The sequence below is a fragment of the Anthonomus grandis genome, chromosome 6 (assembly GCF_022605725.1).
Source record: "Anthonomus grandis grandis chromosome 6, icAntGran1.3, whole genome shotgun sequence".
NCBI classification, from domain to species: Eukaryota; Metazoa; Arthropoda; class Insecta; order Coleoptera; family Curculionidae; genus Anthonomus; species Anthonomus grandis.
The window spans coordinates 36,480,180-36,495,890 of NC_065551.1; the positions used below are offsets into that span (position 1 = coordinate 36,480,180).

Genomic DNA, 15,711 nt, shown 5'->3' on the forward strand with positions numbered 1-15,711 from the left:
ACTGGCTATTAAATATCTTAGTTTCTATTGATTAGATTTTCAAATTAGTGATTATTGGAGTGCCTAAAATTATTTGTTTTATAGTAGAACGTCAATATCTTCAATTCTGGCAGTCCAAATTTTACAATTATTGATTTATAGACTACTTTAAAGACTTTTTTAGTCTTTTTTAGAAAAATGACCTAAGTCCGTTCAGTAAAAGTCAAGATATTGGATTTTTTTTCTAGGAGTGCCTGTAAGAAACCAAATATGTAATTCGGTTACATTACCACTTAATTTTTTTATTAATAATATTCTAAATTTCCACAATTCTTCGATTCACCCTAGTATAGTGTAACAAAGAACAATCGGGATATATACAGGGTGCGGCATAACTGTCTCCCTATTTTTAACCTTCCCTCGTAATGCCGTGCGGCGTCGCAGAATAGTGGGGGTACCGCCACAGATGTAAATAGCTCCGCTCGTGCGGAGCACATCGGAGTACATCTGTGGTACCGCCACTAAGGGCCGTATGGGAAACATGCATATATGACTCTGTTTTTTGAAATTAAATATAATTTTTTAAAACAAGTAATTTTCCACCAAATATCTAATTTCTTTTAAATTTTCAAGTTTTTTTACCCAATAAAGCCAGTTAATGAATAAAATCCAAAGAAGAGAAATATAGTTATCATTGGTTAGCTCGTATGTTATTCAACTCAATTACAAATTGAAATAACTCGTCCATTATCTTCAAGAAGACCTACGTAAGTAGAGAAAAAATAAAAACCCTCGGTCTCGGTCTCAAAATATTTTTTTTATATATTCCGAATAATCCGTTATAAACTAGTACTAGTTTATAAGGTCTGATGATGCTTTTTTAAGCGAAACATCTAACCTTCTTTTTAGAAAATAGAATTAGAGCCGAAATACAACAAATCCGGCCTCAAACAATAAGTAAAGTATTACAAGAATTTGAATATCGACATGGTTACTGTTGTCAGGACGTTAATGGTCAACAAATTGCACATTTATTTTAATTTTTTTGTTGCTGCTAATTTTTTTATACACTGTTCCAAAATTTCATGGTAATTTATAAAAGAAATTTAATCGCAAATTTCTTAATAAATATTGAGGTTAGTTATAGGACATGGTATACAAAATTACTTAAAATTTTATACAGAATTAAAAAATGGGTGTTTCTTTTAAAAAAAATTAAGTTGATAGTCGTTGCTCATTTTTGGTCCACTCTGTATACGTGAATTCATCATCAAAAAAAAATCGCACACACACCTGAATTTTAAATGAATTTATGACAACCTTATAACATTGCTTTATACAACTTTCATGTTGTATGAAAGATATTGTATAAAGATATAAAGATCTTCTTGTTGGCATTCCAATATCCTTAAGTTCTAATGATTAAGTTTTGCAATTATTCATTTGTGGACTACTCTAAAGATTTTTTCAGACTTTAACAAAAAAATTACTAAAATCTGTACACTAAATATCTAGATATTGGAATTTTTATTCCAGGAGTTCTTGAAAGACAGAAAATAATTTGTCTCTTATTGGCACGTCAATATCTTGAGTTCTAGCAGTCAATATTTTACAACTATTAATTTATGGACTACTCTGAGGATTTTTTTAGCCTTTTTTGAAAAAATGACTAAAATCCATGCACTAAAAGTCAAGATATTGGAATTTTTATTCGAGGACTGCCTATAGGAAAAAAAAATTGTCTCTTATTGGCACGTCAATATCTTAAGTTCTAGCAATCGAAATTTTGCAATTCTTGATTTATGGACTAATCTGAAGATTTTTTTAGTCTTTTTTGAAAAAAATGACTAAAATCCATGCAATAAAAGTCAAGATATTGGAATTTTTATTCGAGGAGTGTCTATAAGAAAAACAAAATTTATCTCTTATTGGCACGTCAATATCTTAAGTTCTAGCGATCGAAATTTTGCAATTATTGATTTATGGACTACTCTCAAGATTTTTTTAGTCTCTTTTGAAAAAGTGACTAAAATCCATGCACTAAAAGTCAAGATATTGGAATTTTTATTCCTGGAGTGCCTGTAAGAAACACAATTACTTGTTTCTTACTGGCTATTAAATATCTTAGTTTCTATTGATTAGATTTTCAAATTATTGATTATTGGAGTGCCTGTAAAAAATAAAATTATTTATTTCTTTCTAAAACGTCAATATTTTGAGTTCTGGCAGTCCAAATTTTGTATTTATTGATTTATAGACTACTTTAAAGACTTTTTTAGTCTTTTTTGGAAAAATGACTAAAATCCATGCTTTAAAAGTCAAGATATTGGAATTTTTAGTCTAGGAATGCCTGTAAGAAGAAGATAATTTATCTTTTATTATGACGTCAATATCTGAATCTTTCAGTCAAAATGTTGAAATTACCTTTAAGATTTTTTTTAGATATTTCTGTAGAAATGACTAAAATCCATTCAGTAAAAGTGAAGAAAATGGAATTTATATTCCAGGAGTGTCTGTAAAAAATGAAATTATTTGTTCCTTAGTAGAACATCAACATCTTGAGTTCTAGCAGTCAATTTTTGGAACTATTAATTTATGGACTACTCTGAGGATTTTTTTAGTCTTTTTTGAAAAAACGACTAAAATCCATGCACAAAAAGTCAAGATATTGGAATTTTTATTCGAGAGTGCCTATAAGAAAAAAAAATTTGTCTCTTATTGGCACGTCAATATCTTAAGTTCTAGCAGTCAAAGTCTTAATTTTTGGACTAGACCAAAGACTTTGTAGTCTTTCCTGAAGAAATGACTAGAATACATTTACTAAAAGTCAAGATATTGGGATTTTTAGTCTAGGTATGCCTGTAAGAAGAAAATAATTTATCTTTTATTATTACGTTAATATCTGATTTCTATCAGTCAAAATGTTGAAATTATCGATTTATTAATTATCTTTAAGGTTTTTGTTAGATATTTCTGTAGGAATGACTAAAATTCATTCAGTTAAAATGAAGAAAATGGAATTTTCATTCCAGGAGTGCCTGTACTGGAAACACAATTATTTGTTTCTTACTGGCAAGTAAATATCTTGACTTATATTGATTAAATGTTCAAATTATTTATTATGGGAATAATTTGAATAATTTTTTAGTCCTTTTTGAAAAAATTACTATAATTAATTTACTAAAAGTCAAGATATTGGAACTTTTATTGCAGGAGTGCCTGTAAAAAACGAAGTTATTTTTTTCTTAATAAAACATCAATATCTTGACTTCTATCAGTCAACAATTTGCAACTATTGATTAATGAACTATAATTTTATACAAAATTAAAAAATTGGTGTTTCTATTTTAAAAAAAATTAAATTAATAGTCGTAGCTCATTTTTGGTCCACCCTGTATACGTGAATTCATCATCATCAAAAAAAATCGTACACACACACACACACACCTGAATTTTAAATTCATTTGTGCCAACCTGCGCTTCCTCAGTCTATATAAATTAATCGAATATAACAATATTATCTAAATCTACTATAAAAAAGAATTTGGAAAATCAATATAAACGAATAATAAATGGGTGGGAGCGAGTGGAGTAAGTGTGTGGTACCCAAATGCATCATTACGTACATTAAAAATTAAAAATGAAAAAAAAAATTAAATGGTACGAGAGCTGAAAGTACGGTGCGGTCCGCGGCCATTCATCGGTTCTGCCGTAGTGTCAATTTCTGCTCCGTATCCGCGAGATGTTCCGCTCCAGGACCAGATCAACAACATCATCATCATCGGCATGATGTCGCGAGTGCTCTTTTGTTTTTCTCTCTTTCTCTCGTGGTTTTTATCGGACCTTAAATTATTTAGATAATGCGATAACAGTTTCTTATCAGTTTTCCGTGCGTGTGTGTGTATGTGTGGATTCTTATCTATTTAGTGTATGTTTCGGTGTAAAAAGAATTAAAACGTGTTTGAGGTCTATTTTACTCAACTTTTCACTCACGCTTTGGTTGACTTAAAAAATAATTTTGAATGTTGGTTTCGGATCTACGAGGTGTCCATTTAATATCGCGGTGTTCGATTATGGCTACATCTTAAAATGGAGAAATAAACCTTTAATAGAGGGAATGTTAATTAAGTTAGAGAGGCCACTTTTTAAAATTAATTTGGTTGTGACAGGGTGTCCTTTGACTCTCTTTCTCTCTTTCTTTAACACTAAAACTGTTTTACCACAAAATGTTTTCACTAAAATCAACGTATCACTTAAATATTAATATTTACCACCGACGTTTTTTTTTTTTTTAATCTATATCAAACATTTCATTAATTACCCATCAGTATAATACAAGAAATCGTCAACAGAATTCCTCATAAACCACTAGAGCTAGGAAGACAATAGGGCAACATTGTTTTACTTATCTTCTTGCCAGATGTTATAATTTTTTACCAGTAGAAATGAGAGGTGTTAGGGTCAGTTCACTGGTTCTCGGCCTTTTAACGAAAATTTTGACTTTGTAACCAAACTAAACATAGAAGGAGGCTTTGAATTTTAATTTTACCCAATGCAAAATGTTAGTCAAAGTGTTTTTAACAATTAAGAAATTTGTGTAAGTTTTTTTTTTCAAAGATTTAGCGTAAAGCGAGATAAAACTAAAAAAAGTGCCATTTCACTGTTTCTTGGCCCCCCCTCACAGTTCTCGGCTATTTTTGTATCGGTTCTCGGCCACCCCAAAACCTATTTTATTTAAATAATATTCTAGATTTTTCTACGTAGGGTTACACATTTTTAAAAAAGTTTTTGTTAATAAATACTTACCCATCTTTAAATTAAAGAAAATCAGTGTAAAATTTTACTTTTAAACAAGTTTTATTAAAAATAAACAGTTTAATTTAAATAAAAGACTTTAAAGATAAATAATTCCTTTTTAACTAAAAACAAACAAAACAACTTATTCTTAAATATTGAAGGTAAAATGAGCAATTATATTAAAACTAATTAGTCTCAACAAAACAGGATACTCTAGTATAATTATTCACATTAAAATGCAAAGTAATATAGTACGTTATAGATAAACTTATAATAAATATATGGAAAACTTAAAACCTAAATAGTTCATTGCACGTGCATTATTAAGCGTCATCACATTCATCACACTTGTATTCTTTGCCTGCAGCAACACTATAGGGAACATTATAGAATTCCGTACATTTTTTGTGAAACCATTTTGCGCAATAGTCACAACCAATGTTTTTTATGATCTTCTTCTTCCATGTCACTATTAAGAGTTTCTTTACACATATCACATGGTATCTTTTCTTTGGTTTTTGTTTGTTTTGTTTCTTCTAAATCCGGTTTTCTCTTATTTTGTTTCTTATTGTTTTTCTCAATTTTTGTTTCTTCCTTCCTTTCCTTTATTCTCCTTCTTTCTTCTTTTCTTTTTTCAATTTCAGCCTTTTTAAATTCTTTTTCCTGATTTTTTTTTTTTTAATATTCCCTCCGTTTGTCACTGCTAATTGCACTTGGTGCTCTTTCATTTTTCGATAGGTTTGTATTTTTGCTACGTTTAACTGGTTCAGGATATACTAGATGTTCGGAAAATGCACCATGCATTCTATCAATGTTTTCAGTACCTTGAACCGCAGTTTTTTCGTTTTTCTGGTTCTTCCCATCTTCTTTTGAAATTTTTCCTTCTGATTTATTTTGTTGGAAACTATTGTTTTCACCTTTATTTTCGTTGATATTTCTCTCCGACAGTATTCTTTTGTCTTTTTCCTCGTGGCACTGTTTTTCTTTAATCTTTGAACTACCTTTTTTGTTTATGTCAAGATTATTAGTATTATTTTCATTACCACATACGACGTTTGGGACATTTCCTACTTTAGTTTCAAAAATATCATCATTAAATGTTGTACCGCGTGTAGGAGCCGCTAAAATTTCAGAAATATCAATCAATGGAAGATCATCATCTTGATCATCTTTACCATTATTTAGAAAGGAGCTGGTCATAATATTTTGAATTTTTACGCTGTCAATATTCAAATTATTATCAACAAAAGATGAAAAATTTACCTGCTGATTTTCGGAAAGTTCAGTCTCCATGTGAATTATCTCCACGTTTTCAGAAAAGTGTGTATCTTTATCAGGAATACTGAGATCTGAGTTGAGATCAAATATTAATTTGTCAGTATCAAGGTCGTTGTCTTGAATAATAATATCTGATTGATTTTTGTCATCAATGTTAAAAACACCTTTACTTACATCTATTAATAGTTCTAAACTGGCTTCTGATTTATTACTCTTATTTTGGTTATCTTTTTTCGAGGTTGAAGAACATTGTGGTTCAAGTAAGTTAATTTCGCTTAACACTACGTCCACATTTATACTGTAGGATGTTAAATTGTCTTTTATTTTATTAATAACTTTTTTGCAAGAAGTTATGTCACGCTTCGTTATATTTTCGATTGATTTTCTTTTACTTTTATTTATCGCTACTGCTTTATCAGCCACACATTTGCTGTAATCTACGGCATCGGGATTTAATGGAAATAGTCCCGATTTTCTGAAACCATTTTTTACTCAAGTTTCGAATCTCTCTGGCTCAGAGAGTATCTCGTTAAACAGGCTACAAAAATTAATTTTGGTTACAGAGCAGTTCAGATTTTCTGGTTTTCTTTGCCAATTATGAACAGTTTTTTTTCCACTCCGATTTCATTGGCTTAAACACGCTAACATCAGCCGGCTGGAGCATGTGCGTAGTGTTGGGAGGTAGAGCATATAGAATAATTTGGTTTGCGTCACACCATGTACTTATTGCCATATTAAGGTGGGATTTATGCCCATCCACAAATAGAATTACAGGCTTTGGAATTTCTTCTTTAATTAACCAATTGTTAAAATCGTTACATATAAATTCAAAAAAGACATCCGATGTCATCCACCCGGAAAGGGGCAAAATTTCCATTAGCGTTGAAAGTTATTAATACAGTAATGTTTTCTTTTTCGTTTCCTTGTTTAACAGTCAGCAAATTACGAAAACCTTTAGGACCCAAAACTTTCCCACTGGATGGACACAGTGCGAATTCCGACTCATCACCATTGAAAATCCTCGTTGGATCATTCATTATGTAAGACAAATTATTACTCTCTAAGTACTCCTTGAGGTCATGAAACCATTTTCTTACGGATTGTTCTGTAACTGCAGCTCTGGCTTTATTTATTCCCTCAGCTTCTCTGAGGGATATCTCAGGATTTCTTTTTAAGAAATTTGAGTACCACGTTTGTTTTGGTACACCTTTCTTAAAGAAACACTTACCAGAATCAGTGTTAATTTTTGACACTGTATCAAAAAGCATCTGCTTCGTAATAGGGAAACCGCATTTTGCCAGATTAACAATCCAATTTTTAATTTTTTCTTCACCATCAACAGTTAATAGAGGAAGTGGTCCGGGTTTTCGCAGGACGTCTGATACTCTCCCTTTTATCCTATCTTGGATGGTCGCCCTGGGAACACCAAATGTTCGACTTGCCTCCCTTATTGGCATTTTGTTTTCTCTAATTTCAAAAAGTGCATTTTTCAAATTCTCTTCACTGTACTTAAACAGTTTCCTTCAAACCTTCGATGGATTGGGTCGAATAACCTTGGTATTAGTGGTTCTTTTTTTCTTCGATCTAGCCACTGAAAAAAAAGTTAGAATCAAAACTTTTAGAATTGCGTTTAGGCCGATAACCGAAATGACTTAACTCTACAATGATTTTAATTCTCGGCCACCGCAATATTCACAATTGCCGAAAAATGCCAGATCTCGGCCCCTATCTTTCAGGATAATTTTATTATTAAAATAAACACCATCTTCAATTTAATTTGCAGGCCGCAATCTAATATCAGAAAAGAAGCATTGTTAATCTAAATGTAAAAACTAACAAAAACCTTATAACACTTATTTTTTACAGTTTTATTTAAAAATGAAAAATAATCTTTTAAACTAATTTTCGGCCCCTTTGGCCGAGAACTAAAAAAGTTAACTTTTTTAAAACCGGATCGCGGCCACTTAATATTTTAATTGTAAAATCATTTTTTGCTAAATTTTAGCAATAAATTTACACGTTTTAACCCTTCCCTTATAATCTAATGTATATTACATTCACCTAAAACAAAAAAATTGTAAGAGACTTACTATTTATTTGGTTCACAACACTAAGCAAAATTGCACTTTTCACACACGTGTGGTCTATTGCTTGGAAGGTCGACAACTAAATGATTTTTCGCACGCTTGTCATTTGCAATGTCATCTGAAGCCCCGGCGTTTTTGACAGAAAAAAGATGCGGGAAACGATTTTATCATTCAGAGTAGGCCAATAGCAATAAATTTCCTTAATATTTGGCTTTTAGTCACAAAAAGGCCGAGAACTAGTGATGGCCGGATAACCGGTGAACTGACCCTATTCTAGGTAGCAACTCATTGGGATTGGTTAAAAGTAGGATCAAAAAATTTATTATCCTTCAAAATAGACAGCTTATTGATGGTTTAATAAATATTAGAAATTAACATGTCCACTTATATGGCCCTTTAATTTCAATCTTGATTTGTGTCTTGCTTTGCTGCAGTACGGTAATATCAGTTTTTCAAAGGACTACAAAATACTATAGTAGGTCTTTAGTTTGGTAATCCTGTTATAAAAATGTTTTGTTGAATTGTTTGATTTTTTTTTGTTTTGATTAGTTTTATGAGTTTTAATTAATTTTTATGCGTCGCAAATAGCATTGCAATTGCAATAGATTCATAGTTTAGATTGTTTGTTTTGTTTTGCAATTTAGGTTTATATTAAGGCGAAAAAAAAATACCAGCAAGTCCTCGCACAGCGTACTAACCTCCTGAGGGCTGGAGCCATTATGTATTTATTGCCGATGTTTATTAAATTTACTTGTATTTCTTTTGTTATATTGCGTTTGAAAATAAACATTATTATTATTATTATTATGTAGAGGCCTTGTCCAAGTTCATTTTGTCTTTCGAAATTCCAAAACATATTTTTTTTATTATAAGGGGTGATCAAAATAGTTACTCAAACAATGATATTTTCAATTTAATTTACCACTATAGTGTGTATAGCCTTTTTTTCCTAAGAAAAGTTGGACTGTAGATTTCCGTATCATTGCCTCACTTTTGTCCTTTTTTCTGCACTACACTTGCCTAGAATTTTTAATTATGATGCAAGATCTCATATTTCTCTGGGTGTCTTATAAAATGACCAAAATATTCTAATTTACGTCGTTTTGTAGTGTTAACTACTCGTAAATCTTTGGCTATGCAATCGAGAACTATGTTGTTATTAATTCTCTTTACTTTGATTGATTTTTAGCAATCAAACTAGACTTTTGACCTAGCTGCAAACCATATTCATTCGTAAGTTCAGAGTCAAGTCAAGTACTTTTTACCTCTTAAAAATTTGTGCCTAAATCGACTTGTGCGTGGCCAGAAACATCGCATCACTAAGGAATTTCTAAAGTATCATAATTTAATGTTGATGATAGAGAGAATTGCGTGGTGGTGCGAGGCCTCTGGCCACGCACAAGAGCTTTTTTAGTACAATTTTAATAGTTCAATCTTTGTTTAATATTTTTTACTACAAAAAGTCATGAATTTGGTTTTAGAATTGTACTAAAACCGCCTTATGCGTGGCCAGAGGCCTCGCATCACCACGCAATTCTCTCTATCATCAAAATTGTTGTACTTAAATTATGAGACTCTAGAAATTTCTTAGTGATGCGAGGCCTCTGGCCACGCATAAGACGGTTTTAGTACAATTCTAAAACTAAATTCATGACTTTTTATAGTAAAAAATATTGAACAAATTTTGGACAATTAAAATTGTACTAAAAAAACTCTTGTGCGTGGCCAGAGGCCTCGCACCACCACGCAATTCTCTCTATAATTAAAATTATTGTACTTAAATTATGACACTTAAAAAATTCCTTAGTGATGCGAGGCCTCTGGCCACGCATAAGGCGGTTTTAGTACAATTCTAAAACTAAATTTATGACTTTTTATAGTAAAAAATATTGAACAAATTTTGGACAATTAAAATTGTACTAAAAAAACTCTTGTGCGTGGCCAGAGGCCTCGCACCACCACGCAATTCTCTCTATAATTAAAATTATTGTACTTAAATTATGACACTTAAAAAATTCCTTAGTGATGCGAGGCCTCTGGCCACGCATAAGGCGGTTTTAGTACAATTCTAAAACTAAATTTATGACTTTTTATAGTAAAAAATATTGAACAAATTTTGGACAATTAAAATTGTACTAAAAAAACTCTTGTGCGTGGCCAGAGGCCTCGCACCACCACGCAATTCTCTCTATAATTAAAATTATTGTACTTAAATTATGAGACTTTAGAAATTTCTTAGTGGTGCGAGGCCTCTGGCCACGCACAAGAGCTTTTTTAGTACAATTTTAATAGTCCAAAATTTGTTCAATATTTTTTACTACAAAAAGTCGTGAATTTAGTTTAAGAATTGTACTAAAACCGCCTTATGCGTGGCCAGAGGCCTCGCATCACTAAGGAATTTTTTAAGTGTCATAATTTAAGTACAACAGTTTTGATGATAAAGAGAATTGCGTGGTGGTGCGAGGCCTCTGGCCACGCACAAGAGTTTTTTTAGTACAATTTTAATTGTCCAAAATTTGTTCAATATTTTTTACTATAAAAAGTCATAAATTTAGTTTTAGAATTGTACTAAAACCGCCTTATGCGTGGCCAGAGGCCTCGCATCACTAAGAAATTTCTAAAGTGTCATAATTTAAGTACAACAATTTTGATGATAAAGAGAATTGCGTGGTGGTGCGAGGCCTCTGGCCACGCACAAGAGCTTTTTTAGTACAATTTTAATAGTCCAAGCTTTGTTCAATATTTTTTACTATAAAAAGTCATGAATTTAGTTTTAGAATTGTACTAAAGCCGCCTTATGCGTGGCCAGAGGCCTCGCATCACTAAGAAAATTTTAAAGTGTCATAATTTAAGTACAACAATTTTGATGATAGAGAGAATTGCGTGGTGGTGCGAGGTCTCTGGCCACGCACAAGAGCTTTTTTAGTACAATTTTAATAGTCCAAACTTTGTTCAATATTTTTTACTATAAAAAGTCATGAATTTAGTTTTAAAATTGTGCTAAAACACTAAGAAATTTTTAAATTATCTTAATTTAACTGCTCCCTAGAGAACTTTATACAATTTCTTATTTTTGGGAGCCTTAGAACTTTGTACAAAAAATAGGAAAATGAGAACTTTAAGAGTCATCATGTCCTGTGTCTTAATATGCTTATGAGTAATGTTAAATTCTAAATATTCTTGGATCTTTGCTTTATTTCTGGAAGAATTTGTAAAAAAATCATGTATTTCTTCCAGGCAGTTAATTTATTTTTTAACTGATTTTAAAAATAAATACAAGCAACTTCGACTTTTTTTCAAGCTTCATAATATTGTTTTAGAGTTTTGAGATTAATTTTCTGATAACTAAAAAGTGTTCGAAATAGAATTGAACAGAGTGACAAAATGCCTGTCACTCTGATTCCATAAAATATCTATTAATTGTTTTCCGTTGTAAGTGTCGTAATGCCTATGAAAAAAAATGTCATTCTACATTTGAGAACAAATTTTGAGAAAACAGTTAGAAATAAAGGCAAACTTATTGGTATCAAATTGAAGATAAAAGAATACCTTATCAAAACGCGTTACTGGATACAGGGTGTTCCATTTAAAAAAATAGCGCAGAATTAAATTAAAAATTCTATTATTTGGGTAACGATTTTGATCACCCTGTATAAAAAAAAAGATAATATGGACTTAGCCGAGGACTCTACATACATTTTTCAAACAGATAAAGAACGTCGTTGGTAAATATTAAAATTTGAATGATACATTAATTTTAGGGTCAGGTCATAATTTTAGGTACAACAGTTTTAGGGTCAAAAAGAGAGTCAATGAAAACTCCCATTACAAAAAAAAAATCAAATTATGTACCACGCTTTATTGGGACACCCTGCATCAACCAAACTAATTTTAAAAAGTAGCACTTCAATTAACATTCCCCCTATTAAAATTGTTTTTCGTTTCAAGATTTAACCGTATTATTAAATAGACACTCTGTATATATAACTTAAAGGCATCATAAACGAAACTCTTTTTAAATAAATATTTTAATTTTATTAAACAAATGACAATTGTTATAAAGACTAGAATTTGATAATAATATTAGACCCGTATTAGGATAATACTCGACACAAATTATGACTATTTATCGATATGGTTTTATTATTGGCATTTTTTATTGGATCGTACTATTTGTCTATAACGCGTGTTGCGTGGTACTTGATAGTTATATCGCTCTTTATGGAGATTCTTAATATGGCAGATACTGTCTATACATGTTATTTAATACTTACTATAATAGTAAGCGTTTTTCAAAAGAATCTTTAATAATTTATTCATTATTCATTTCATGGGGTAGACTATGCATTTTATTTTTGGATTCTTACTACTATTTATTGGTAAACTTTATTATGTTTTAAAAACCTTATAATTTTGTTGTTTCTTCTGTATATTGGACTCTATTGGACTCTCTAGGATAATAGTGTTATAATTAGAAATATTACTATAGTCCATTTCAAATAGGTAGAGAGTAATAAAACCTTATATAGTATGCTAAAGGGGTACAGGGTAACCTTCCAATAATTTATGTGAGTTCCATAGTTTGAATTGCGATTTTTTTTCTCAATATAGGTAATACCACCCAGGTTTGCCTAATTTTCCAGTGGTTTTTCTAATGTTAACCGTCGGATCAATAATGAAAATAGTACGACAAAGGTATGCAGACAGGGTACTATAATATAAATTAAACCAAATATAATAACTTATTAAAAGTTTTAAAAAAAACATAAATAATAATAATTATTATGTTTTCAATCATAAAATTGTATTTTTCGTCACCTGATAAAAAGCTGTCATCATCACATAAAATAATCAAAAAAGTCAACCGCTTGATCGATCAGGTTGTTCAGATCCCACATTTTCTTCTCCTCTCTATTGATTTTTTTGAAATAAAATAAATAAACTTTTCTTCTAACTCCACGTTTAGTGTCATCAAAGATGCTGAATACTACTCATCTGCGGTAACTGTAACCGCGATGTAAGGGGGAAGAAAGCCATAAATACTGTAAAAAACCCATTTCGGACTTTTCGGTCTCGAGGCATTTTCAGTGGCGCACACTATCAATTAAAAAAATATTGGATATTTTACCTGTTTTCTTTTTTATTTTTATAACCAAGAATAAAAGCGATCGATTTTATACATCTGTATTATTGAACTAAGGAAATTTCTTTACACAAGAAAACACGATTTGAAGTAAATTTTTTAAATGTTTTTATTTTCATCATAAAACAAGAAAATTAAACAAAACCCAAGTAAAATTAAACACTACAAACTAACTTAAAAGACTTTATATATAATAAATAATATGTATGTATAATTAATTATATGTACATAGAGGGCTTTTCTTTAATATCCCTCCCCTCCCTCTTTATTTTTTGAACGGATCAATTCAAAATATTGAAACTTGAGGTAATGGAAACTTGAGCTGCTGGACGCTTTCATCGATATTTCTACAAATATTCGTTATTGTCTGTCGTAAATTCGATATACTGAAGCAGGTTCAGTTTCATACACCTTTCGCTTCAAATAGCCGTCGAGGACCTGTGGAATGGCCAGCTCGCTCGCCAGATTTGACACCTCTAGACTTTTTTTTATGGGGCTATTTGAAGCAAAAGGTATACGAAACTGAACCTGCGTCAGTATTGGATTTACGACAGATAATAACGAATATTTGTAGAAATATCGATGTTATTAAATTTCCCTTTCTTTGATAATCCAACTAATATAATACCTGCATATACAAATACCATAATCTATGGGTAATTTCCAGTGGGACCAATTTTTTTCTTTTACCTATTTAAAATTTTAGGACTCCCGCGATATACTCGTAAAAGTTTATTGTTAAACGTTAAAAATATGCAATGTTGTCAGTTCTATTTTTCTTCTTTTAAGATTCAAATAGAATAAATTAAAAAGTATGCATACCATAGCTCAAATTGGCAACCCGGTTGAACTTAACTATTGCATTTTTAACATTCTTTTGCCGGATACAGGCTCAATAGATGAATAGTAGTCTTCCTTTAATATGCTTTGCAGGTTCTACTTGTCCTGTCTTTTTTCACGCAATAGTCTATAAATTCATCAGTTCATATAAGTCATTTAGGAATTACTGTACAATTTCATCTGTAGCAAAACTAGACTGTTTGTATTTTAAATAATCATGACACTTTTTTATTGACTGACAATGCAGGAGTACGAGTAGCAAATCTATTATTAGAATTTCTTTTCATTGAAGTAAACGTCTGATCCATTTTTTTAAATATTTTTATGCACTGTATTTTATAAGATGTTATTTAATAAGTGTCCGATATTTCACAGAGTGATTTTTTAGGTATTTTTAAGGTAAAAAGTTCCTATATATGTGTGTGGTCTAAAATGCTTGGTTTTCAAGATACAAGGTGTCAAAGATTTATTTTTACTTTTGTTTTTTCTGTATAACTTCCTCAATAATGCCGATTTCTGAACAAAAATTGGTACCTGGAGGATTTTTGACATGAGAAAATTTAAACTTGTTTTTAATTTAGGTATTACTTATATAGGGCGGTATCGGAATAAAAAAATAAAATAAAACAAAATCAAGAATCAAGAATTCCAGGCAGTTGGGACCACGTCCGGGAACTAACTCAACTACCTAGAATTACAAATAAAATAAAATTATGAATCAAGAATTTCAGGAACTCGAAAATCAGAAACTTAAAATTCCAGGTAAATGAGACAATGCAACTGCTTGTAATAAAAAAATTGTGTCGTTTATGACTTTCAAGGGCTGACTTTTTGTACAATCTTATATTATATATTTGGTTAAAGTAATTAATTCCTCATTAATTTTTACGCGAAAAAGACACCCTTATAAATATAGTTTTCAAGATACAGGGTGTCAAAGGACAAGACCAATCATTTTAGACCGCACATTCATAGGAACTTTTTACCTTAAAAAAATCACCCTCTGAAATCTCAAACACTTATTATAATACGTTGTATATAACACTTTCGTATAACAGGTGAAGTAATATTTATACTCTCTATTTTTATTACCAGCCCTATTTATTTACAACCATAATGAAGCTTACAGGAAGCATAATAAAGTTTACATTAGCTGCAAGGTAGTATACTAATCTAATAAAATACATCACACTTATAGCGTTCGAACCCTACCTTTTTTACCGCTTAATGAATTGACCTACGCCTATGGATGCCCACTCTTACATTTTATTACTCTCTATCTTTTTTAAATACAGTATAGGCAGTGTATGTACCTTTTCGGAAGAACTGTCCTTATAATAGAAATCTCTAACGCTAGCTTCAATAATATTTATATTTGGTGAAATTTAAAAAATATATTAATGGCATTAGATTTCATCGAGTTTTTTTATGAACGTAATTGTTTTTAAACTGTGTTTTCTAAAGCCTAAAATGTCATTTTGTTCAACCGTTATGATTTTTAGCAAACTTGTTGATTGTTTATTGGCAGAAGATTCCTTAGTTTTGCGTGATGTAAGTTGCTTTCAAGAATTTTTTTTTCTTTTAAAA

At 30.7% G+C, this 15,711-nt stretch overlaps 2 protein-coding genes across 2 annotated transcripts in view; both read left to right on the top strand.

The window, feature by feature from the left end:
- LOC126738043 (inositol-trisphosphate 3-kinase A-like) overlaps positions 1-15,711 on the top strand; it is a 160,481-nt gene that overhangs the window by 32,638 nt on the left and 112,132 nt on the right. The gene's annotated exons all lie outside the window — the stretch shown is intronic.
- The window catches only part of LOC126738046 (uncharacterized), a 103,636-nt gene continuing 91,623 nt past the window's right edge, over positions 3,699-15,711 (top strand). Inside the window, exon 1 of the mRNA XM_050443215.1 lies at positions 3,699-4,003. The gene's annotated coding sequence lies outside the window, so the exon portion shown is untranslated. The remainder of the gene's footprint in view (positions 4,004-15,711) is intronic.